The 26131-nt window shown below is 39.9% G+C and overlaps 1 protein-coding gene across 1 annotated transcript in view; it reads right to left on the reverse strand.

Moving 5' to 3' along the window:
* LOC145993949 (uncharacterized) overlaps nucleotides 1-22832 on the reverse strand; it is a 372300-nt gene extending 349468 nt beyond the window's left edge. Inside the window, exon 1 of the mRNA XM_083129921.1 lies at nucleotides 22532-22832. The gene's annotated coding sequence lies outside the window, so the exon portion shown is untranslated. The remainder of the gene's footprint in view (nucleotides 1-22531) is intronic.
* Nucleotides 22833-26131: the final 3299 nt, after the last annotated feature.

The raw sequence follows: 26131 nt of genomic DNA on the forward strand, positions 1-26131 counted from the left end.
TAGGTTGGGTACGACTGTTCCAAGTAGCAAAGCACGGAAGTTCTGAAGTGCCTTCATAAATGTATTTCAAGCCATCATTTGAATGTTGGTTTCATAGTACTGTTGCAAAATTTTAGCATAATTGCCTGTCATTTCAACCAAGAAGAAAAACGCCATTGCAATTATCTAACGTATTTATTGTAATAAATTGATTCAAATGCTCATAATACATTTATTAGATCAGTTTCATAAACTTCCGTTTCGTTTTGTTGTTCACATTACACACACACACTTTTGCTACTAAATATCCGTACCGAATTGAATGATAATCCCCCATACCTTCACTGATGTCATTTTCATGAATCAGCTTGCGTCAGCAGATGAAAGAATGTGCAGGGCAAAACATAAACAAGTGGACACTTCGGAAGTTTTGTATGACGTACGTTTAATAACCTCACAAATCTACACACAACACTTCTCTGGATCAAGGTTATTTCAGGGTAAGTTACGGCAATCTGTGTGGAATTAATTGTGCAAGACGGTTAAAATTATAGCATTATTATTCTTGAGAAAGTCAAGGGACTCCACGTGATGACATCATCGTTGAATATTCAGTACGGGACAATTGTAGAAACCCCCATCTGAAGCGCAATGGCTACGAAGTCAAGCTGGCCAACCGTTCACATTTGTTTGTCCTTGTTTAATTGAGAAAGTCAAAAGATCGAGTTTCTTTTCTTTTTGTATTTTGTACATCGTATTTGCAACAGCAACTCAACCGCAATACAAATTCTTTGGACTTGATATTATATTCTCCTTCAATTTTGTGAAAGAAAAGATTTGTAGCCAAACGAAACAAATGGAAGGAATGTTCCTGTATTTCGTGACAGAAGATGCACAGAGAAATCATTCAATATTTAAATAACTCTTTAATAGCAACAACTTTGTCCTTTCGTAAACAGGTGTACATATTCTTTGATATTATCGTAATCCTCGTGAATGTGCAAAAATATAAGTAGAAGTATAACAACAGATAATGAATTTATATTTCGAGATTAATACTAATTTAACTGAAATTAAAGATTTAAAAGCATAGACAACCTTACATTTGCCACAGCAAGGTCTCTAACGGATCCTACGTTAAACGAACTGTACTACGGCCGGTTGCAAAGGTATTAGTAAGCACATTTTCTAATGTTCATCAGCTTTGCTTTATCGATTGCGAGATTCAAGAAACAAAAGACAAGCAACAGAGCAGAGTACAATTCCTTATTTTAGAAACATGCAGGTTGTAAGAAACATTTGTCTACTACTTCCATCAACCATACAAAATCACGTACTCTAGAGTTGTCCATGGTTGTACAGGCGAAAGAGCGTGCTTACCCAAACTTCGTAATTTGGGTTAGCCATGGACTGATGGACATTCATTGCTGATACACTAATTAAAAATCTCGGTTCTGAACTTGTTCCAAGCATGTCTTGATAATTATATGTCCAAGCATTGGTCTCGTTTTGCATAACTCATCGAAGAAATTACATAACACTTAATTAGCATCTTGGCATTCATGCAAGCCGCTATTATTTCTCTCTCTTCCGCATTTAGACACTTCCTCATGTCCGAACTTGCCTTTGAAGCTGGTTCCTAGACTTTTTTTTGCTATTCTTGTGGAAGTGACCAGCCACCAAGTCCTGCAGAGGACACCGTGGTCCACCTGATACATGAACACGACAGATAGCGTGCTACAATGTGGATTTCACGCATGCGTTTGTCCAATATCTTCCTTCTTACTTTGCATATGGCATTGGACTTCTTCCTTGAGAAACACATTACCCTTCTTCACTTCTGTGAGTAAGCGTACGAGACGATGACGTCAGTCTGAAAATTCCTCACAGGTTTATTTGGGCATGCCCAAAGCTAGAAGTGGAGGAACGATCTGAATTATATAATTGAAGAGAAAAAAACCATTGTGCTTTTCGTATTTGTGTATTTTTTCTGTCCAGGCTATGTATCTTCGGTTTTCTGTCACTTTTAGGTTAGGCCAGGTGGAGGGAACAGCACATGACTTCCACTTCCAACCAGATATATCATCGATTGAAGCACAGTAAGACATTAAATAAAAACCGAAAATTTCTTGGAATTATTAGAAACAATATTACCTAAAACTGGACGAACTAAGTAATAATATATTTGTTATTATTATCTCTGTAGTTTATTTACACATTTGTGTAGTATAGCTCCAATGCAAGGAAAAGCGATCGATCCGATAACAAAACAGACGCGGTGAAAATCAGCCCGTCCGCCAGGTAGCAGTAGCTCCGCTTGATCGATGTGTCCTTGTTTTGCGAAAACGTGGTTTTGAGAAAGTGCCTGGAATTCTGAGGGAGTGTGTTCGGGTGTGTGGATAAATCACTGACCGGGTTTACTGTCCGAGAGTCTCGTTTGTTTCGAGACTTATTAAAGAAAGGAAAGCAACATGGAAACTGCATAGGAAATAGGAAATCTCATTCAAATCTGCCAAGCGAACGACTGAATTTAAATATTTACGGAAAAGAGAGGTGTGTTAATGTACAAAAACATTTTAGGTGAGGCAAAAGCCAAAAAAGAATACAAGCGCTATATTTCAAATATACTTGCACTTCTCATGAAACTGATCATCAGTGAAGTCTTCTTTGCATTTGGTTCATGTTCTCAAGAGTTGAATCGCACGTGGCATCAGCCAGTCCAATTCCACTGGGAACTCTAAAATTCACACGGGATTGTCTAACACGATAAAATAAACCGAATTTAGGCCATCACCCACACACCCACATGTCCTTCGAGTGTGGCGATGTGACCTTGAATGAACAAAAGAGCGGTGTTAATTACTAATTGTTGCTCGCGGGTTAGACGGAAGAAACAATGTAGTGCGTCTCAAACATGAGAAGATAATTCTGAAACGGTTATTGGCTGGATTTTGGTGCAATGGTATAGAGAAGCGACTAGATTTTGGTGCAATGGTATAGAGAAGCGACTAGATTTTGGTGCAATGGTATAGAGAAGCGACTAATGTGTCGAAGAATCAAGAAATAAAATACGATACTGTGACGAATGTACCCCAATATATATGAAAAGGTCGGCTTTTGTAGAATCAGGGTGCGTATTAACAGGAAGATGATATTCAGGGGAATACAATTTACATATTTACTATTAGTTCCTTTTAGATCTTCCAAAGGTCGTAAATATATAGACATGAAATTTGCACAAATTAATGTCACAAGAAGGTTAAGAAATCACTATCAATCTCTTTATTCACTAGTGCAAAAAGGCATTTCACATTGCAGGGCTTTAAAATTCATCTTGCGTCATCAAATTCCAGGTTTCTCTATTCCAAATTCACTGTCAACCTCCGTGGCGAGTGGTTAGCACAACGCGCTACACGCCAGGGGTCCTGGGCTCGAATCTCGACAGTAATCTTTGTGAATGTTGCGTCATCAATTTCATCATAGAATCGTCATTGTTGCGATTATTCAAAAGTGGCAGAAAAGCGACGCTAAATAACAAAAATAAAGGATTGGTTGGTGTTCCGATTTGTTTTTCCACTAGAAACAACTCGTGGATCTGTTTAGCAACAGCTTCTACTTCCTAAGGGGGAAAAATGGACAGTTTATTGGTGAAACAACTCTTCAAGTTTGTGAAGAAAATTCACGTTCAGTTCCTGGTGCCAATAATTCATGCAAAATTTTCCGGAACTCAAGACCCGATCAGTAGACACCGTGGATAAGTTTCTATCCCTGCCAAGGATATAAAATGAAATTATAGTGTAGCTCCCGTCTCGACTTGACAGAGGCCTGTAATTCTTTTCTTAATTTTTAACCTTTGTCTCGCTTATCATCCCTACTTGAGAATTACAAATTTACTGCCACTCTGCTAAATTTACACAATTCGACCTGGCTACACTGAACGTTAAGTCCTTCATACACCCACTCATTGTTATTTCAGAAAAGAGAAAATTCTCAATGTCTTTCTCTACGAATCACGGTTACTGTCATCCACTTCTTGCTTTCGAGTCCTGCGCAAATATTATTCCAACCGGCGTAACGTGCGAAATAACTCCAACGCAAGAAAAAGCGATCAGATAGCAAAAGAGACGCGAAGCAACTCAGTCCGTCCGCCAGGAAGCGGTAGCTCCGCTTGCTTGATGTGTCCTTGTTTTGCGAAATGCTTGTTTTGAGAAAATGCCCGGAGTGTCTTCGCTCGGGAAAGCCTGTGCAAAAGTCCAGTTTGCGTAATTAATGGACCGGCACTTAGCCAAAAAAAAACTGCCAAAAGGAGGAGGAGAGAATTTTGCGAAACGGGGGTGTATGTGGTCAGGTATCCTGTCCTAGCAAACAAGCTGCTGTTTAGAGAGAAAACAAGCAGTTTTTCCGACTTCTGCACCTGAATGCTTAGCACTGTGGTTGTTCAACGGGTTTAAGAGTACTTTTAAGACAATGACGTGACCGGGCTGGCCCTGTTTTGGCAACGTTCTTATGAACATCAAAAGCGGGTAAAGGGGCACAAGGGGGAATAATACCTCTAGAAATCCAGAAAATGTATTTTGCCAAAAGTCAAAGCTTGTTTCACGTCTACGTTATGCACAGATAGGCTCATAAGGACTTGGCCTACAGTTTAAAGTGGTATCCCAACCACTATGTTCTTCCACCGGGTATAGAGCTTGGGAACCCTTCATTACAAGACAACTACGTTATCACTACGCAATCAAGGGGTCTCGGGTTCGATCTCCGGTGGACGTACATAGTGGTTCGGATTCCATTTTAAACTGTAGGTCCAGTCCCGATTAGCCTTACTGTGCATAAAGTGAACTTAAAACACCAACTCAATCAATCAATCATTCAACCACTACACAATTGAGGAGGTCCTAACTTCATTTTGTACATGGGTAATATAGGAATATTATAACACCACAACCCTCAATAATATTACATAACATATAAGGTTTACATAATAAGCTATTCGGTACATAGGCATGTCCAAATTTCAACCTCAAATTTGAAGTAATTACCAATGATAATACATTAGCAAAAATGGCGGCAGTAGTGTGTCTGTAGCTGTGGAGTGGAGTATAATCAAATTCGTTGTGAAGGAAAACGTAAAGCCAGCTGAAATTTTGAGAAGATTGCAAGCACAGTATGGGGAACAAATGCTACCCCGGGCAAGAGCGTACAAATGATGTCAAAAGTTTGACAAAGAACGAAAGTTCCTGACGAATGAACCGCACGAACACGTTCGCCCGACTGGGACACGCAAGGTGTTATTCATGTGGATTTTGGAGAAATGGTCAGAATTAATGTCCAGCATTACTGCACATTGATTAAGGGTGTCGTACGAAATGCCCTTAGCAAGAATAGACAGAGGATGTTGTCTGAAAATGTCATTCCCCACAACTCTCGTCGAAATGCACTGGGAGAATTTACACCATGCCTTTACAACCCGGACATGGCCCCCAGTGATTATCAGATTTGTTTGAACCCCTTAAAGAGCATGCGAGAGGAAGAAATTGAAGACAGATGAAACACTGATGAAATATGTCCTGCAATGGCTATTTTGAGGTATGGTATCCAATTTTGGGGGAACTCGGCTCAATCGCAGAGGATTTTTAAAATTCAAAAAAGAGCATTGCGTATTTTGGCAAATGCACACAAAACTGATACATGTAAACCTCTTTTCAAAAAATTCCGTATATTAACACTTCCAAGTTTGTACATACTTGAAACACTTACTTTCATACACGAAACAAAATCGAACTATCCAAAGAACATACACACCCACAATTACAATACCAGACAAAAAGATAACTTCCACATTCCCAAAGTGCGGCTAACTGCATACCAAACGGGACCTTTTTACTGAGGCATCCAGTTATACAATATATTACCAAAAAGTTACAAAAATTTTGAAAGATCCACAATCTTTAAAGGTAAAGTGAAGAAATTGTTATTGGAATACACATTATATTCAGTTCAAGAATTTCAAGAATTAAATAACTTTATAAAATAAATGTAGATTGTATACACACTATAATATGTACTTTTACAGCACTAGTTCACTTCAAAAAATAATTTGTCAATGTATGTTTTACTATTACATTATGTTATATTATAAAAAATTCTGCCAAATTGATGTATAGATATATATTATGTGCGATGTAAACATGTTGTATTTTGTAATGTACATGCACCAATGCCCCTCAGGGGTACTTTCGGTGTGAAAATTGCTCAATAAACTCAAACAACACCAGCCATCTTCCTTCTACGCCAAAGGACTCAGGGATTTGACACATTGATAGCAGCGGTGCCTGCACGCTGGGGAATATTTTGGAAAACTGACATAGTTTCGAGCTTGCAGGACTCCATTTTCCCCCTAGAAATATAAGGCCCGGTCAACCTTGAACGACCCTAGAATATAAATGTTCTTTTTTTTTATGAAGTACGCATCACACCCCTTATAAATATATCTTGGTGCCGCCTTTTACATACAACTCTCACACATCCACACATAATGTAATTCATGATTAACACTTTTAATTGTGATGTCCGACTTGAGTACTGATCGCCACAGCTTGCTCTGAAATGACAATGTGTTACTTAAGTGTCTAAAGAGGTACGACCAGCCAATTGTCACTTTGTACAAGCTTCCTCCTATCATTGCAATCTGGTTGCGGATTATGTTAATTCCACCTTGTTCTGTTAGAAAGAAAGGATCGCTCATTAGCATAGTGAAACCATGAAGTTTTTTTTTTTTTAAGAAAAAAAAAAAAAGAAGTGGACTTTCACGTTGTAGGAAGTAGTCTGTGCAAGTCGTATGGAACATTTGGGGATCCGTGATGAAAATCTATGTTGCCAGTGCAAGGTGAATACATACAGGTTGGTCCATGGCAACATCGTCCGTTCCGAAATCTCACGTTGATTAATGGACTTCCACATTGAAAGAAAAGAGGAATTATGTTCAGTTCTCACACGTTAATCGAATCTCTCTAAAATTATATTATCGTTTACTTCGTTAGCAGGAAACAAACAAGTATAAACGTAATGATTTAACTAATTGGTGTTAATGTAGTTCGGGTTTGAATACACTACGTTCTGTGTTGTGATACTTTACCAGTCCTTGTATTATACACAAATTTGATTTCAAGATTACTTCTCCTATCTGGCATTGACCTAAGGTGTCTGGAGTTACGACATCGCAACGCAAGACGCCTAGAACTAACAATTAATATCCAATTACATTAAGAACAAGTAAGCACACGCTTGACGTTTAAAACAGGGTTGCTAAAGTTCCAAGAACTCATAAATCCTAATGAATTCTATTGGGTTCCGCAACAGGACTGCAACCTTTCTTCTCGCACAATTTAAATTTGGTCCAAATTGCGTATTATTCATTTCAATACAAAACTTGGATTTAAATTGATCCGGAAAGAAGGTTCCTGGACCGTATCTAAATTGATCCCGAAAAAAATATTCCAGGACCGTATTTAAACTGATCCGGAAAAAGGTTTCTGTGACCGAATTTAAATACTTTGCAGATAAAAAGGTTCTTTACGGTGCAGAACCCATTTACACTTACTGATTTTCTCTCCTGGACTGAAATTGAATTTATTTAAAATTCCTGGACTTTTAACAACCCTGGTTTAAAATTACCGACCACTCTCCGTTCCACAAGTATAAAACTAACTAAGTCGTAAATTAACGTAACAATAACGACACTCGTAACCCTACACAAGACCGAGAAGGAGAAAGGGATCTTCAGTCACGAGAGAGATTGTGACGGGTCTCTCATAGTTTCGGTACCATCCGAAACAACAGATATACGGGGTAATTCAAAATGAATCGTGCGACTTTACACACAGTTATTATGACGTCACAATTTATGATAGAAAATCATAAATAGTAACGTCATAATAACTGCGTAAATTTGCACCATTCATTTTGAATTACCCTGTATCTTATAAAAACATTATTTGCGACACGACTCCAAGGTCTAACCTAACTTCTTGTTCAGACAAATCGCCTGTTTGTCCAGCAAGCATGTTATTTACATCACCTTAAAACAACGTGCCTCGACAACAAAAACCTACTCGCACGTAATATCCATCCGACTGCTACACGCGATGGACCCCATTTGCATAAATGTTACATTTGTACAGTAATGCTATTGTTTACGTTCCTTGCCTGCCCAACGAGAAAGAAAAAAACAGCGCTGCGAGTATTTACAGCGCATGCGGGCCCGTTAAACTCCTTCCCCAGGGTACGAACCGGCAACGTTTTCTTTCATAAGTAGGCCAAGTCGTATAACAGATCAAGCATGGCGCTAGAGATTTAGGTGCTGCACACAAAAAAGGCATTTCTTACCACAGTGACGTCACGACATAATTTTAACAGAGAAAAAAGTGCTACCGATTTGCCTGACCATGCCGAATAAATCTTCCAGTTCCCCTTGTACAGTGGGATCCATGAGTATTACCGTGCAAATTGTCCATCACCATGTTCCTGCACTTTATTTGACACAATAAGAGCTTCAGGAATTAAAAGAAAACTCTAAACAAGCTGCAGACAACTTCTGCACCAGCATACATAAAAATCCATCGCTTAGAAACATAGGATGCAAAAGAAAAAGTAATGAAAATAGTCATGGACAATTTGCACGGTAATACTCATGGATCCCACAGTGGGATCCATGAGTACTACCAAGCAAATTATCCATCATCAAGTTTACTCTCTTTTATTTTACGCAATGAGAGCTTCAAGAATTCAAACAAAACGCCAAATAGACTGCATCAGCATAAAACTAACAGGATACAAGAGAGAAATTAATGAAAGTAGTCGTGGACAATTTGCCGAGCAACACTTGTGGAGGCCCTCATCTTTTCACAAGCGCACTGGTATTACAACTTCAACAGATTTAGGAAATTAACTTACAAATTATGCGTTGACTCGGGTTAAATTAAATTATCTTTACAAAGCCATATTTGAGGAAAATTCACCTCGGAACAGTTGTTTTGTAACGACATACACCGTACAGCGCATAAAAATTCCTGGACATTTAAGTTAGGCCCGTCAACCTGCATAAAATCTACTTTGTATTATCTGATATGTGGATAACTGCTGTAGCGAATAGGCTTACGAATGGTGATTAGAGGCTTACGTTGCCACGTAACTATGTCGTCGTTGTGAGAAAAAAATAATCTGAACCTTCATTTGAAACATACATTTGTTTAAGTTTTCTTCAGTGTGGACGTCTTTTATTTATATAGCATATCAAAATAATGGCTAAATATATCGTACGTCGAAAATTAAGAAATCTCTAAAAGTGATTATTGAACATGTTAACCACTGATCTTTTACAGTGGTTATATAACAGAATATTGTTCATGAATACACTTTCAAATACACTATGAGGATTCTAATCCGTTCACATGTTAAGAGACTAATACGCTGGGGCATATATTACGGATTAGTACACTGGGGTACAATATTAAAAGTATGTTTTAAAAAATAACCTAATTCATGGGGATAGTTGAGCTTTATACCGGATTTGCACGAGCAAATTATACATTTGAACACATATATTGTTATATTTCTAGAGACATTCTTGTTTCAGCTCACAGAAACAATTTCCGGCTGAAAAGTTTTCAGAACGTGGGGTTCCTATGAGGTTGTAATTTCCGCTATGTGATTTTTACCAGCGTTTAACTACTCTCTTGTGCGTCCTACAAACATGTGTTTAGGAACAAAAAAATCCAGGCGTAAAATGTTTCAGGATTTGTTGAGAGCTGAAACAAACATGTTTCGATTGTTTGAATTGATTGTTTGATTGAATTTGGTTGTTGCTTTTGCCCAGTCCTGGATTTGAAGACTAGCCGCCTGGCGTCGAAGCGCGATGTAATAGCCATGGAAGTCGGCAAACATGTTTCGAGAAACAGAACGTGCATGTCGATATGTAAATATAAATCCCGACCAAAAAAAATAGTCCTTTTCTTCAGGACTCTCAATTAACTCGAAACAGAACTGGTTATAGAAGTGTTCAAATCCAGCAAAATTTTGATGGAGGAGGGGCGGGGGTCTTGAAATGTCCGAGTTCGATATATTTGTTAAGTATTATATGACCTATCTAATAGCAATAAATTCAAATTGTGTCAATACAACAAACATAATGAAGGGTACTATTTACTGCATATTTATTAAAAGATGCAGACCATTTTTATTTTTTTTTAATATGCAAGTAATTGCAGTTCCTGGATTTCTATTCCTTTCAAATTTTTGAGACGCAAGTATAGTGTGATTTGTTGATTTGAGAAAATAGGACATTCAAGAAATAAATGTTGCGCATCAGGATTTACATGACCACATTTGCAATTTTCTTGCGTTTTGATATGTATCTTTGCTAGATGAGCTGGTGTACGGACTTGACCCGCCCTTAACCTATTGATAAAATCTATGACCTGCCGTGGGAGTATGTATAAAAAGAACCATGGGTCTTTTATAGAAAAGTCTGCTATCCATCTATATGTATTACCCACAATCTTAAATTGTTCCTTGCACCATTTGTTCCATTGATCCATAAGTTTGATTTTCACTCGTGGTAATAAATTCGTATACAATAATCTATTGAAACTTATGAGTTGTAAATCTCTGGCCTGTTTAGCATACAAGTCCTACAATAAAATCTCATCTACCTGATAGACTGCAAAAATCACATGAAGTAAGCTACATGGCTGAAAGTCTATTCTGATTGGCCGCTAGAGCATCAAGCAGAGAATTCGAACACGCTGGCAAAAACAGTTCGCCTGAGAGTAAACTAATTGTTTCCAGTTCGTTACCGCAGGACAGTAAGAAATAGACTTCCGTGCTCTACAACAAATGGACCTGCCTGGCCTAGAGCAACGCCACCTGTCGACAGAAAATGTAAACAACCTGCACGACCAGACCTCAAGGAGCCTCGCTGTCACCAAGGCTGACCTTGAAGGTATAAACTGATCCTTTAACCTTTTGCGGTTTTCTTCCATAGTCTTGCCGTGGTTTCAATCGCGTGGTTAATAACCTTGAAGTTCAAATAACGACCGTTACGCTGGCGACAAGTCACTTCCGTTCTACATGCTACACCACAACAGATGAATCCACTTCCCCAAATATCTTAGCCCACCAAGGTGACAGTCAATACCCCATTCCATAGAGCTGCATTTCCTACTAGAGCAACTTTTCCTTACATTGCGAGCGCTCCAGATTCTGGCTATAATCAAAGAAATATCTAATTTACTACAATTTAGGAGATTAAGTAACCAAAATCAGCAAATTTAAGTCATCCCCTCTGTCATTCTTTTCTTAAAATATGGTGTGTGGATTAGGTAGAGTAGCTGTTCGGGAGGGGGTGTTACGTTACAATGGTGACCACAATAACAGTAGTAAATTTGTAGATTCCTAGCTCAAGTTCTTCCAATATCTAAGCCGCGCGTCAGGCTAAGTTTGCAGCAGGTTTTATGTATCAATCCGCGCGGGAACTGAGCACAGAATCTTCCGTGCCAGTCTTGCCTCAACCGCCGAGCTGCTTACATCGCAGACACTGAGAAAATCCACAGTATTGCCAACCGCACAACACATCAAAACCCGCATGCATGTCAAGCGGAATATATTTGTGTTTCTTTTTGTCTCCTGAAACGTAACATTTTAGAAGTACTTTCGGCGCATAAATTATTTTAAAAAATGTGTCATTACTTAATATAAATGCGAAATATCTTCGAAACATGAGCTCCCAGGGGGGCAAACAAGTCACATTTCCCCCAAAAGAGTTTAGTTCCCGAATAACATTGCTTAAATTTGAATTTATTGTGTTAATGCAATAATTAACACATATTATTGTGGCTAAAATGAAATTATATGTGTGAAATACATAATTTTTGTTGACTTTCATTTTCCGAGGAGGGAACGGCCCCATTGCCCCCACCCTTCCGGACGCCCATGAGCATGTGTGTATATTTCGAGCACGCAAAAATAAAAATAAACAAATATATAAGTAAACAACGACAGGCCAACTTGAATTTAATGACAAATTATTGTTTTTGGTTTATAAAAAAATACGTTTATGGAAACCTTTGTTACTGTAAGACACACGCACTTCAAGTTATACCAGCAAAAAAAAAAGTATGATTTGTTATTGTGGATATATACAATCAGGTGCATTGTCTGCTGCTATTATTCTGGTTACAATTTATGAATCACTTCACTAAACCAGGATTCAAATCTTGGTCTGTCCATTTCTTGCTAATCATCCATCCCATCCCTTTCCTTGCACGGAACAGTAAATATATGCGCCTTCAACAAAGACGTCATTGCCGTCAGTGGGTGAAACAATAAGCCTCCCCCTTCCCCTCTCCCTTTCTCGTCGGTTTCTTCAGCCCTGGCGGTGGTTTTGCATGGTGATATATATATATATATATATATATATATATATATATATATATATATATATATATATATATATATATATATATATAAAATCAATATAACGCCCACGCCCCTCCCAGAGTTAAAGCACGTCTGCTCCAAATAATAAACATGTTTCTTCTCACGGGGATATCTTTTAATACAGGGGACATTCTTTTGTAGTCAAACAACAAACAATCGTTTCCTCTTCCTAAACTCAAACCGCAAATCATTCAACAGCCGGGATACAGTTCGTGCGCCCATTGACGGCAAATCACCTCACGCCCTGTTTTACTTTGATCTTGTTTCCGTAAGGAGGATTATGCATTTTAAATAACTTGCTTGATTTGAAGAGCTTTTCCCTTCGGATGAAGCCCACAATAACACTCGCTGAACAGGAGACCTTGCTTGATTCAGCCATTCTCGCCGCTGTATAGCACGATTATTAATCACAATAAACATAGGGTTAAAATAGTGGGATGTGCAACACTGCTATCACGGATTCCACGCGCTCTGCAACGTATTCAGTCTTGCTCGACTCGCACTTGGGCTTCAGGGATTCCTCAGCTCAATACAAACTCCAGTTGGCGAATCTGCGGATCCAAGTTCGTCTGCACAGTGATTGCAACCGATTAAGTCCACACCTGCTAATGGATGTATTATTTTGTCTGTATTTTACAAATTAAATAACTGTTTTCTTGCAAGTATGCAGTTGTGTCGGAATAGAACCCGTCTCAGTGGAACTATATTCTTGCGCGCACGTTTGATTCTACATATGCGAAAACCTGCTGCAAGGTTAACCTGACGCTTGGCTTAAGTGCCTCGTTGTGCTTTGGGCGAAATCTGCCAATGCATTTTAGGACTAAATATACCGTGCAAAAAATATATTTCAATTCTGTCACACATAAAGCATAATAATGTATGTTGAGCAACTGTAAACGCCATTTCAACTGTTTTACATTTCTAAAGCAAATTAGAACTTCTGTGGATGATGTTGATTGATTCGTTTATCGTACCTCGCTTTTCTACCGCTTTTGGTTAATCGCGCGAAAATTATGTTTGTGATAATATAAAATGTCATGAAGGGACACCGATTCGAACCCCGGACAGGATCTAATAGAGAAATGAAATAAAGTAAGAACATAATATATAAAAGTTCCACAACCACTAACTAACTCTCTAGCCTTCTTAAACCCGAAGGTTCATGGCTGCAGCAACGCAGGCCTTCCATCTGTCCCTATCCTGAGCAAGATCTATCCACTCTTTTCCATCCCTACCGATTGATTTCCTTTAGATCTGTCTCAACGTTATCCCTCCATCTTCGTATTGACCTTCCTACAGGTCTCTTACCATCAGGTTTCCCAACAACAATCCTATAAATTCCTCTCCCATTCGTGCCACACTGTCTGCCCATCTAAGTCTTCTTGATTTAATTATTCTAATAATATCTGGACATGAATACCAATTATGAAGTTCTAAATTGTGTAACCTTCTCCACTCAACCCCCTTCTGTAAATACGAAAATACGGGAAGCTTAGAAAGAAATAAGAAAATATAAACTGGGCAGAAAACAATGAGTCAAATTTTCGAAGAGCTTTAGCAATCCAAAATCAGGGTTGGACACTGTTAGAAGTTAACGTAAGCTTTCCAATAGTCTACAGTTAAAATTTAACAGTCTGCCTGTTAAGAAAACAAACAGACATTACAGTTTTTTACAATTAAATTTGAGTATTTTTTGTGCATAAAGATAGATAATGATTATGAATTGTATTTCGTGGACCATAACTATATTTTGTACAATCTCATAATTTGCTGTGGCAACGGAAATTGAGGTGTTCCGTGGTCGGATAGTACAGTAGGATCCATGAGTATTACCGTGCAAATTGTCCAGCACCATGTTCGTGCACTTTATTTGACCCAATAGAAACTTCAAGAATTAAAAGAAAACTCAAAACAATCTGTTGACAACTTCTGCACCAGCATACATAAAAATCCATCGCTTAAAAGCACATAGGATGTAAGAGAAAAAAAAAATTTAATAGTCATGGACAATTTGCACGATACAACTCTCCATCACCGATTCAGTATTGATTTAGATAGCAAATGAAAAAGGAAGGAGGAGAACTGTAACAGGATATACAGTGGGAAAAAAACATCCTACATGATAAACAAGTTAAGATATCCAGCAATTAAGATCTACATACGTCAAAACACTTAACTTAGGTTGTAATTTATAAGACTGAGCGTTCTGAAATAAATCTGTTGATACTGGGCGAAACAGGATTAACATCAGTAATAAAAAGGACCAAAAAGAAACTGGGCGCACAGGCTAGGCCAGGCAAAACAAGATACCATCATCTTGCAGGAACCTCATAAAAAATGGCGCGCGTTCAGTTCACTACTACGGCAGCAAGGTATTAAAACTAAGAAGCTTCGCTATCGAGACTGCAAATGATGCGATGAGGTAGGAAGATTGACTTTCTAGCTCGGGGGCTGATAAGTGAAGAGCATATAGATGTCGAGATTTATTCTGTCCATGATGGAGGTCTGCAGTGTTTAGTCGTTCGATCTCCAATCTGGATTTCGGATTAATGATTGGACCTTGAAGATTGTCGTACACGAGCAGCATTCGAATGTCTCCTGTAGGAGGGCGAAGTGATTGAGTGTGTGTGACGCTCTCTGAGCGCCTGACCTGGTTTCGAAGACTCTGGTAGGTGTCGCTCCGATCGCCCTCGAGTTTGCTGTCGTACAGACTACCAGCGTCGCCAATCTATGGGTGTAGGTTCCCCGTTTACATAGCACCGTGCCGTGAAGGCACATTTAAAGAATGTATTGGTAGGGCCCCACACACAACATTCTCGGCCAGGTTGGAGGTGATGTGAACAGCACCACGCTCCTGCCGCCTTTAACCCGCAGGGTTGCCCCAGGTATCCATTGATTTGAGGCTGGGTGAGTCCCAGAGCCGCTTTATACGGGAACAAGGTCAGAAATATTCCGACCCTGGGAATCGAACCCGGGTCTTCCGTGTGGCAGTCAGACGTCCTACCGACTACAGCACCGCGGTCGCCATGGTGACTGAAAATTTTCACATGTTGCCGAAGTACAAATTCAGTTCTAAAAATAAGTATACTATTCATATTTAAATAATTCGAGTTCGCTCATGAAAATTTCCATGACTTATTTCTTTTTAAATAAAGAGTACAGTATGCATTTTCTAATATTTGTGTGTTTTCTGTATCATTAAATCAGAATAATAAACATCATTAAAATTTATTCACTGCCGAATTTTCGAAAACATTTGCGGCGATATAGTCGAGTCTGTCATGTATTAGATAGAATGTGTTGCATAGATATTCTGTTACCAGTGACTACTCCAGCGCAAGAATTAATTAATACAATCTTAAATTAATTAATAGAGCCTCCCGACGGCACAATGGTAGCGTCGTCGCCTTGTAATCGAGGTATCCTGGGTTCGATACCCGGTGGAGGCACATAGTGGTTCGGATCCCACTTTAAACTGTGGGTCCAGTCCCGATTAGCCTATCGGTGCATAAAGTGTAATTGAAACAACAAATCAATCAATTGTATTGATCAATAACTTAAATGTTTCAAGATCACATTTCAAATGTGTAGCTTTATGTCAGTTGGATTCACGGCTTTCTTAGATCGTATTTGCTGACGTCTGAATTATTTTGTTTTTTCTACCTCTGGGAATAACTGATCGCACGATACGCAACTTTTTGGTCGAGCTCTTTGTCTTCTGACGTAAGTGCGGAATGCTTTCTTGTTAGGTTGTGTTCTATTAGCGGGTACACTGCAATTGTTCGGCGCTTGACCAAAAAGGTTTTATTTATGCTAAGAGCCGTAAATCTAACAATCCTACCCTAACAACGAAAGCATTTTGGCTGACGTCAGAAGACGAAGGGCTGGGCTTGAACAAAAGTCCAATAAGTGAGACTCCCCACCTTAATCTACACGTAAACTGGAGATGAGTTGGAATGTGCTAACGCTGGAGTAAAAATATTGCCGTCCCTCTGCCCACTGGAGTTCATATTTCAGTTCCTGAAACTTACAATGCGGAATACAATGTTTATTTAAACATACTTTGCTCATATGATTAGACCTTGCGTGCACACTGCAGTGGCGAAATTACAATAAAACTAGCTCTGGAACAATCGTGCAAACTAAACTATAAAAAAGGTACAATGTAAGTTGCAATTTAAAGTGAAAATTTAATGAAATTTAGTCTCAAACCAATGCCGTACGTACAGTCACGAACAGTTCTGTGTTGTAAGAATTAAAAGCCAATGGTATAAGCCAGAAGTGTCCGTGACTGTATAATAATAACAATTAGTGCAGTACGTGATATCACTCACTAAGCCTTTATGTCTTGTTGCTCAGTTATGGAAGGAAGGCTTTTCAACCACGTAATTACTATGTTATACAACGATGAGGTTCTTTCTCCAAAGAACAATCAATTTTCAAAATCACTACACTGTTATAGAAAGGACAACCAATGTTTATTTTTGGACCACTCAAACAACAGTTTCATTCCAATATTTTGAAATGCGAAAAGAAATAAAACATATTGAAAAAAAAAAGCTTTCCTGTCGTCTTGTAGAGTTCAATTAACAAAGTACTTAGTAACTCAATAACTAGTCTTGGGCATATTTTTAAGAACAACTAAGCATGACCCAGCCACAACAAAAGGGGGTTCAGACCCCAATTTTGAACATAATTTTCCTCAATATAATATGTCAATAGTATTGAAAATATTTCTTTTCCAACAGCTAATCGTCCTCTTTTAAAAACAAATTCTGGGTTATGTGTGCGGATCACGTAATCAACTGAGTTTATAGTCAACCACAAATTCTGTGACGCTTTCGTTGATTATGGAACATGAGCATTGGTAAGTTGCCAGAACTATACCACAGTATACTTCCCAACTACATAGAAAGACGAATTAGAAGATATGATTATGTAGAGGAGTTCTTAGAATGAGTTCAGTTTGATAATTTGAAACGCAAACAGAGAACAAAAAACAATTTGGAGGACTCTAAAGATTGACGCTCACTGGAACCAGTGGCGACGATTGGGTTCCAAAACGGGGGTGGGGGCAAAGACAGTATATTTCCCTTTGTATATAATTAGCATAGTGCGGGGGCAAAAGAGGCGAAAAGTGGGTGGGGGGGATTCCGTGCTTCGGTTCCGCGTAGTAGTAAGCGTTACACCATTTGATTTCAATAGAAGCAGACCACAGAAGTTCTGTTGCCGGATTTTTCCATGTTTCCCCGCGTCTCAGTCTCCTTTGCTGGGACAACGGGGCACCTTAATGAAAACCGGGACGTTCCTGTATTTTACGGAAGTCTGGAAACTCTGTCCAGTGATAAACCAACGCTTTCATAAAATTTAAGGAAAATCCTTCCACAGTTTCTGCACAATACCATGCTCTTTTAATTGCGATATCCAAGAATTTCCTCAACCACAACGATAATCTCAAAGCTGGGTGAAACAGTTGGAGGAACACCTATGCCCGTCCAGTGCAGCAACCTTCAAACTGTCAATTAAATATTACAACAACCTGCTGATTGGTCTTCCATCGGTTGCTACGCCGCTAGACCTGTTCTTCCAGTTTTTCCCTCATTCTAAAAATGTCCTCCTATGAGTCATGCATGCTGAGTTCCCTTCCGCCCAAGGTGTTTCGTTAAACAAGCTGTAAAAGAATGTTGGTGTTCGTTTTTCAACTTCACTCCGTGAAATATGGGTAGTAGATCGAACAATGAAATGACAGTTTTGTAAAATAAATAACTTCGTTGGCTAGACCGAGAGCCATTCACCAGTACTACCCATGGTTACACAATTTTCTTCCTTTTTGATAGTTTTTACAATTGCAATTCTTACATTTCCTTACATGTATGTATATATTTTAATACATGTACTTCACTTCTCAATATAATTTTTAACTAACTTCAAAATTTCATCTTGAAAAGTCATCTAACTTTCGATAAAGCACGCTATGATCGTTTAGATCGTAACCACTCTGCTGTTATAGAGAAAGGGATTTTACCAGTATTGATTGACCTGCCATCTAGTAGAGAGACTGTTGTACGAATATCATCGTCAAGTGTTACATCTAATATCTGGGCAATCACCGATTATGTGAGAAGGGTAGTTCACATAAAGCTAATGCCCCAACGCTAGCGCCGCGAGGCGGAAGGTGCGAACATATTGATTATAAGTCGTTCAGTATTGTCTTCCGCTAGTAAGAAGTGCTCTACCCGGTATTTTCAGCCTCTGATCGTGGAAAACATTGTAAGGGACGTAAATGTGAAATTGACGTTAGTCTAATTTCGAAAAGATATGTGGTCTATGCGCTTTCATAACTTATCTAAACATACACGAAGAAGTATTCCCTATAACTTAATTCGAATACCGCATATTTCCACATGTACAGGGTCAACCAAGTTAGTAGTACGGTGTGTTTTATACAGCGTATATTGATACACTTGTAGGTTGAATTGTATCTTCTGTAAATATGATGTATAAAGAAACAAACTTCAGTACTTCAGGCTCCATTTTGAACTGTTTGTCCAGTTCCATTAGGCTCTGTTCTTAATGTGGACTGAAAGGAAACCATACTCAGGATTAATGATTAATTGATTGTTTCTTAATCAGGGTTGTTAAAGGCCCAGTCACCGATAAATTCTAATTGGTTCTATTGGGTTCCGCTGTAGGATCGGAACTTTTTCTCTCGCACAATTTAAATTCGGTACAAGTTGCGTATTGTTTCATTTAAAAAAGGTTCTTGGTCAGTTTTTAAATTTATCCGAAAAAAATGTTATTGCACCGTATTTAAATTGATATGGAAATGTAAAAAAGGTTCTTCACCGAGTTTAAATTCAGCCTGAAAAAGGTTCCTGGACCGATTGAAATACTTTACAGACAAAAAGGTCCATTTATACTTGCTGATTTTCTCTCCTGGACCGGAATCGAATTTATTAAAAATGCATGGACCTTTAACAACCCTCATTTTAATTTTATGGGCACGTTAACAGACAGAGTATTTGTGCCCGTTCCATAATACGGAGATAAACCCCTTAATTAGAACAAAAATGTACGACAGAATCCTAACAAGCAAATAAATCGTGTCTTACTTCCTTCCTCAACTAATTCCGTCATAGACTCGTCACCAATAATTAAAACTATACTATCCACGAGGATAAAATCTACACATCTATTAAAGGCTGAATATGTACAGGTACACTCAGTACATATATGGACAAAACACGACCTTACAGAGGATTAGGTTCAGACGCCAGAGCATCGTTGTCCAGCAACCCGGGTGTACTACGTGGAAGGCTTGAGCACGGGTATTCCTTGCGAGTGTCCAATTTCAACATTAATCCCCATCGTCGCGACTGGCCAAAAGGGGCCAAAAAGCAACCAAATCAATCTATAGTGCTCTAATAAATATCTGAAACGTCACGATTGATTGATTTATTTTGCTTTCTTTTCTGTCGCTTTTGGATAAAAGCAAAGATGAGGAGGAGTGATGAAATTGATGAAGGGACACTCGCAAAGAACACCCATGCGAGGATTCGAACCAGAGACCCTTGGCGTCGTAGCGCGCTGTTCTAACCACTCCGCCACAGAGGCACACGTGTCACGATAACACTCGTAATGGTATAGTGTAAGACAGTGGTTCCCAAACTCTTTCTTTTCACGGCGCCCGTAGTGTTTCAAGATTTTCCCCCGGCGCCCAAGTCAGAATGTAGGCCTATCTAACACTTGTAATGCTCAGTTAGTGTGGTTAGGCTGCTTGTCTTAAGTTCAGGCTTGTTAAAGGCCCAGGAATTTTAAATAAATTCGATTCCGGTCCAGGAGAGAAAATCAGCAAGTATAAATGGACTCAGGGCCGTAAAGAACCTTTTTATCTGTAAAGTATTGCAATTCGGTCCAGGAACCTTTTTACCAGATCAATTTAAATTCGGTCCAGGAACCCTTTTTCAATGATACAATACGCAACTTCGACCGAATTTAAATTGTGCGAGAAAACGTTTGGGAACAACTGGCGTAAGACGAGAGAAACCGTTAAATGCATATTCTGAATACACAGAAGGTATTGCACAGTTTCCCAAATAGTTAAAGTGACAATCGGCGCCCTTTAAAGAACTAGCGCATGTAATCGTCATGCCTGTTCATGTTCCGACCTGTCGGAAGCGGTTCCGCGCGTATTTCCCCAGCCGCCCGATGTACCGTTACACCAGCGAGACCAACAGGTGGTTGGAAGAGCAACTCAAGCAAGCCTGCCAACAGCCACCAACGCGGATGTCCGGCTGCGAATTCCACAGCTTTGTCTGCGCTGTCAAAACAGCAACAGCCTTCACAGTTCGCAAGCGGTGTTCCCACAAGAGATACAAATGCGTGATAATTTGTTCATTGCTCACGATTACTCAGTGCAAGTATGTCAACATTTGGGGGACAGAGAAGACGCATGCCCCCACTAAAGAAAAAGTTGGGTTTAAGTCCATGCAGAGAAAGCCTAATCGGGACTGGACCTATAGTTTACAGAGGTATCCGAACCAATATATGCCTCCATCGCAAGATCGCCCGCTGAGGGGGCCAGGGAGGGCACTTGCCCCCATGAGATATCTGGAAAGACATCATATGAATCGAGTGGTGAAATTGTAGCGTGGTTTCCCTCAGTTTGAGCACTGCTGCCTTGCTCCACCATGTACCGCATGAAAGTATTTGTGATATTGGTGTATTATATTGTATGCCTCCTCCCCCAATGTCTGAAAAGTAATGACGTTTACAAGTGCAAGCCTTTCCAACGGAGCCTAAAGTTAGTTTTGACGCTTTCGCTCAAAAGTAACCAGCACAGCTTCATTTAACGTAGTTTTCATGCACTTTTGACTAATTGTAACGATGAAGATGAATAATTACATAAAAATAACCAAGGGACTTGCATGCCAAGGCCGGTACTCTAGCTCATTAATGAAGGGTCGATCGTTCAACGCACCCTCCCACAGACCCACTGGTTGATTGAATTCATACGATACGGCAATGTATATACCTAGTTTGTTTTATTTAGAATTTGTTTTTTATGTCCACTTAATGCACAGAAAGGCTAATCGCAACTAGACCTACATATTAAAATCGGACCCGACCTACTTTTGATTAAAACCACAAAAATGTAACTATTTTGTACTGCACTTTAGTTATATTACTTCGCCCTTTTTTCACCATCTCTAAGCTAATTGTGTCGAATACGAATCACGTGCCCAGGTTTCGAACCGAAAACCTCTAGCTTTTCGGCGTGTTGTGTTAACTAACGACTTCAATACAGAAGCAATTTCCAGATCCAGCAACTGTACAATGGCAAAGCTATCTAAACGTTTCAAGTTGGCCCTAAATTGTGCGTTTATGAACAGCTAGAAAGAATCTTAAAACGTTTGCCCGAACACCCCACTGGAGAGACAGACATGCTAATCAAGACTGTGCTTACAGTTTAAAGCGCAATCTGAACCAATGAAATGAACTCCCAGAGGAATTCGAATCCTGGACTATTCGTTGATAGCTGTTGCAAGACCTAGAGGTTTCCAAGTTGGTCTGTGCCCGAGCACCAATAACGGAAACCGGTATCCCCACGATTGAACGAACGATCATTATCTTTTAGTCAGCCTACAAAACAGGCCAATATTACCCGTAGTGTCCGACGAACATGCTATTTGGGACTGCAGATCTGAAGCAACGAAACATGAACCCTTAGCGGTGATCGAACCGAGGATGACTTGATTACAAGGCATTAGTTACAATCTATGACCTATCAGAAGTTCTTGCCGGGAAAAAAGTCAGTTTCCACGTAATACATTGGTTTTTAAACACTCATACCGCCACTGCACTAATCAGTTCACAACGTGCCGCGTTTATCTGTTGCACACCCACATCCTCGACCGTCATGTGGGACGCCCTGGACGAACACATCACAACATCTAATGGGGTACCGTTATGTCAGCTGTTTCGTTCTGACGCCACAACCAACAGCGCCTCAACACCGCCAAAAAGACTATATTATCGCAAGCAATAATGGACTTACCTGTTTTAAGAGCACATCCTTGCGTAGCCGTCCTTACACATACACCAAAAGCGCACAGGGTTTTTCTTTTACCAAAAAAACACTCTTTTCACTCACAAAACACAACACTGTGTCACTGGGTCTTCAGAACAATCCAAGGGGAAAAAACTCCTTCCGGTACGATGGACACCTTTCCGATAACTTTATCACCACGTGCGGTAGAAACAGATACTCGAGAATCGAGAGCCAGGTAGCTCCAACACCACTGCACAACTATCTCCGAGTAACTCCATTTGCCTTGCAGCCACTCGGTCCCCCCACACCCAATCGCACCGGAGACCTACATTTGGATCTGAAAAAGTAGGGGAAATGCCACTTCGCGCGGCGGCTACTAGGTGGCACTGGCGTCTCTCGATTGAAAAGCCGAGGAGAGGTAACTGCATCGGGGAATTGAGGAAATTGTCTCTCCTTACAAGGTTGGAGGATTTATTTTGCTTTTTTCCTCTCTACATAGTTAGCTGTGCATTCTAGAAGAATGCATTAGAAAACGGGAATGCAAGTGTGGGTCTCGCAAATGCATAGCCTGCAGAGAACAATAAAGGTGTATAAGCACAATTTGTTACGAGTTACTGCTCTCGTGCATGAATGTTGAAAACATCTCTGTTGGTTTTCATTTGGAAACAGGTTATTGGTTGCAGAAATATTATTTCAAAATAAATTTATTTTGAAATCTGCAAAAGTTAACTCATAATAATCAAGATTTAACATGGACAGGATCATAAACCTTTTTTCGAGCAAAAAATGGTCCTAATTGTGAACACATAAAGCGAAAAATAATTCCATGTCCTAATTGCGAACATATGCAACTTTAACACCTGTTTTTTTTTTAAAAAAAAAAAAAAACAATAAGGGCAGTGACCCAGGGAGACAGGTGGTTGACTAGCAACAACAGCAGCCAACCCGACTGACCAATCATGGTCCTCTGCTTTTTTAAATCCCTCCAAGGACATTTCACCCCTTCCGCTTACAGACTTCATCCAACTTCCATTCGTGTGTTAAATGTCTTGGAAGTGCAGTTGTTTTCGAAATGGAAATCATTGAGGCAGAGTAAGGGAAGAGGCATGGGCTTTGCTGGGTCTCACCAATTGCACAGTTCTCAAACTTATTTTTGCCGGACCCCGTGACCGAGTGGTTAGCTCATCGCCCTGCAACGCTAGGGGTCCCGGGTTCTTCGAATCCCGCTCGGACTTGGATGTTTGAGTCTGTCCAGTTTGATAAGTAACGAAGAAAAGTGTAAATGTGAGAAAAATGTGTGAATGGTGGGAGATACCTCTGTGTAGGGGGTAATTCCTTATAAGAAAAAAAAAGTGGTTAGCACATCGCGCAACGACGCCAGGGGTCCCGGGTTCGAATCCTGACCTGAGCATGGATGTTTGCGAGTGTCCATTCATCAATTTCATCATATCATCCCTCATCCCCATCTTCGCAAATTAGCCAAGAGTGGCACAAAAGGCGAAGTAAAATAAAGCAAATCAAATCAAACATATTTTTGGTCAAGATATAGGCGTAACTTGGCGGGGTAAGGGGGGACTATCAGGTTTATGAAAATTTGCAAGATATGGTAGGTACTTTTGTTAACATCCTGGAACATGAGGAGCAAAGTAGAGAGTATTTTTATGACTTTGCAAATGGAACAGTTATTTATGAAAATAGTCCTAGATGATATTTTTATGGACTTGAAAAGTATTTGATTCTGCCTTCCGCCCTCCAAAGTAAAGCTCCAAGTTATATTTCAAACTTTGCCATCTTGCCGGATTGCCAACTTCAAGCGGCTTTATTAGCGCTTTATTTTCTGCTTGTTCTTCTTTTATTAGTTCAACAGAGATTTCCTTTCAATGAATGCTGACTGTTATTCATGCGTGTGCATCGCCTACAACTGTAGCTATACTGAACGCAGCTCCATCTGGCGGCTGACCTTGACGGCCATTTCTGGCCCCTTCTGTCTCCCAATCGTCTTCGGGGTTGTGTGGCTCGATGGGTGTCAACCAACTCAGTTGCGAAGTAAGAGCTGAAGGGGTCACATCGCTCTCCCGAAGCAACGTTGCCAACGTACTTCTGGTTTTGCCAGTTGTCTATTTGCTTGTTTGTAGTTTGTTTGCGTGTGAAACTCTCTCGTGTAGGACACGTGTGCAGTTGTACCATTAACCCCCCGCTGATTTCTGGTGCTGCCAATGTCGTTGCCCGAGAAGACTCTCTCTCTCGCTTCAAGGTACGTTTGGCAACATGTGGTGGACCCAACAGTCATTTGTTTCGTTTCGCGAACAACGTTCGGTACCTCGTGACTCGAAAATGCCCGATCTCAGTCGAAGAAAATTCAACTGATCGCTGATTCGCTGCTTCCCAGCCGCCAGTTGGAGTTTTGTTCAGTATAAACTGTAAACAATGTTTGCTAAACTGCGTCGATTTGGACTTTCCAATTTTAACGCATTCAGAGTATTCCGTGCATCCTAATTAGTTTAATGATAAATGATTTTAAATACCGGTAATAACGGCATAATTAAAAAAAAAAGCCTCACATAATGGTCGCATCCCACTTTTTGCAATAAATGGCACAAAATCGTACGTAAATCGATTACGTAATTACAAAAATACTTTTCCAGGAGAAGTGACTCTCTTAGAATATAATATCTAGATATCGTTTCATATTCTAATAGCGTAATTTTAGTTTAATGCACAAAACATTGAAAATTCAGAAAATAGCTACATTCAGTGTCTGTAAAGCACTACAGGTACATTCAGTGGCGAGGAATTTTTCTACTCCGAGGGGCGAGAGCCCCTCCGGGAATTTCACTCCTCTCTGCTTCCACCTCACTTGGCGAACTTGCATTTGATCACGTGTGATTTTCTTCAGTCTATCTGGGCCTTCCCGATGGCGTAGTGGTAAGGTCGTCACCTTGTAATCAAGGAGGTCCTGTGTTGGATACCCGGTGGAGGCAGATGGTGGTTCGGATCCCACTTTAAACTGTAGGTCCAGTTTCATTTAACCTTTCTGTGCATCTTGTGGCCGTACAGGCTAGCTCTTTCTCCCCTGGGCCGCTTGGTTGAAGCCGAACAATAGGCGGTTGGGGACCAAGCCGTCCAGGGTTCGATGCCCGGCTGTACCTGCACGGTGCACATAAACAAATAGAAAATATTATTGGGATGGGGGAAAAGAATGAGGTTGCATACGAAATTATAGCGATTTGATTGATGGACTGTGATATGTGAATATGTATTATGTTAAGAATTTCTACATTATAATGAGAATTGGATGTCCACACCTTAATTTCAATTCCGGTCACACTTACACCGATGTCCTGGCGTTGTGTATTGATGTCTCCATTGTCTGTCGTTAGGGAATCTGGTTGTCCCAACTGTCCGTGGTGTCAATCACACTGCCCTCCGGCGACGATTCCTACATATACAACCTCTGACAATAAAGTTCGGTGAATGATCCTGAATATCGAAAGTAGACGCATTCTTAATGAAACCTATCTTACTGTCCTTCGAAGTAGTCCCCTCCCATGGCTATGCACCGTTGAGAACGGCTGTACATGTCCTGGAAACTTTTAGAAAAGTCTT

This window comes from Lepisma saccharinum, chromosome 10 (assembly GCF_977018435.1).
Source record: "Lepisma saccharinum chromosome 10, izLepSacc3.1, whole genome shotgun sequence".
Lineage (NCBI taxonomy): Eukaryota > Metazoa > Arthropoda > Insecta > Zygentoma > Lepismatidae > Lepisma > Lepisma saccharinum.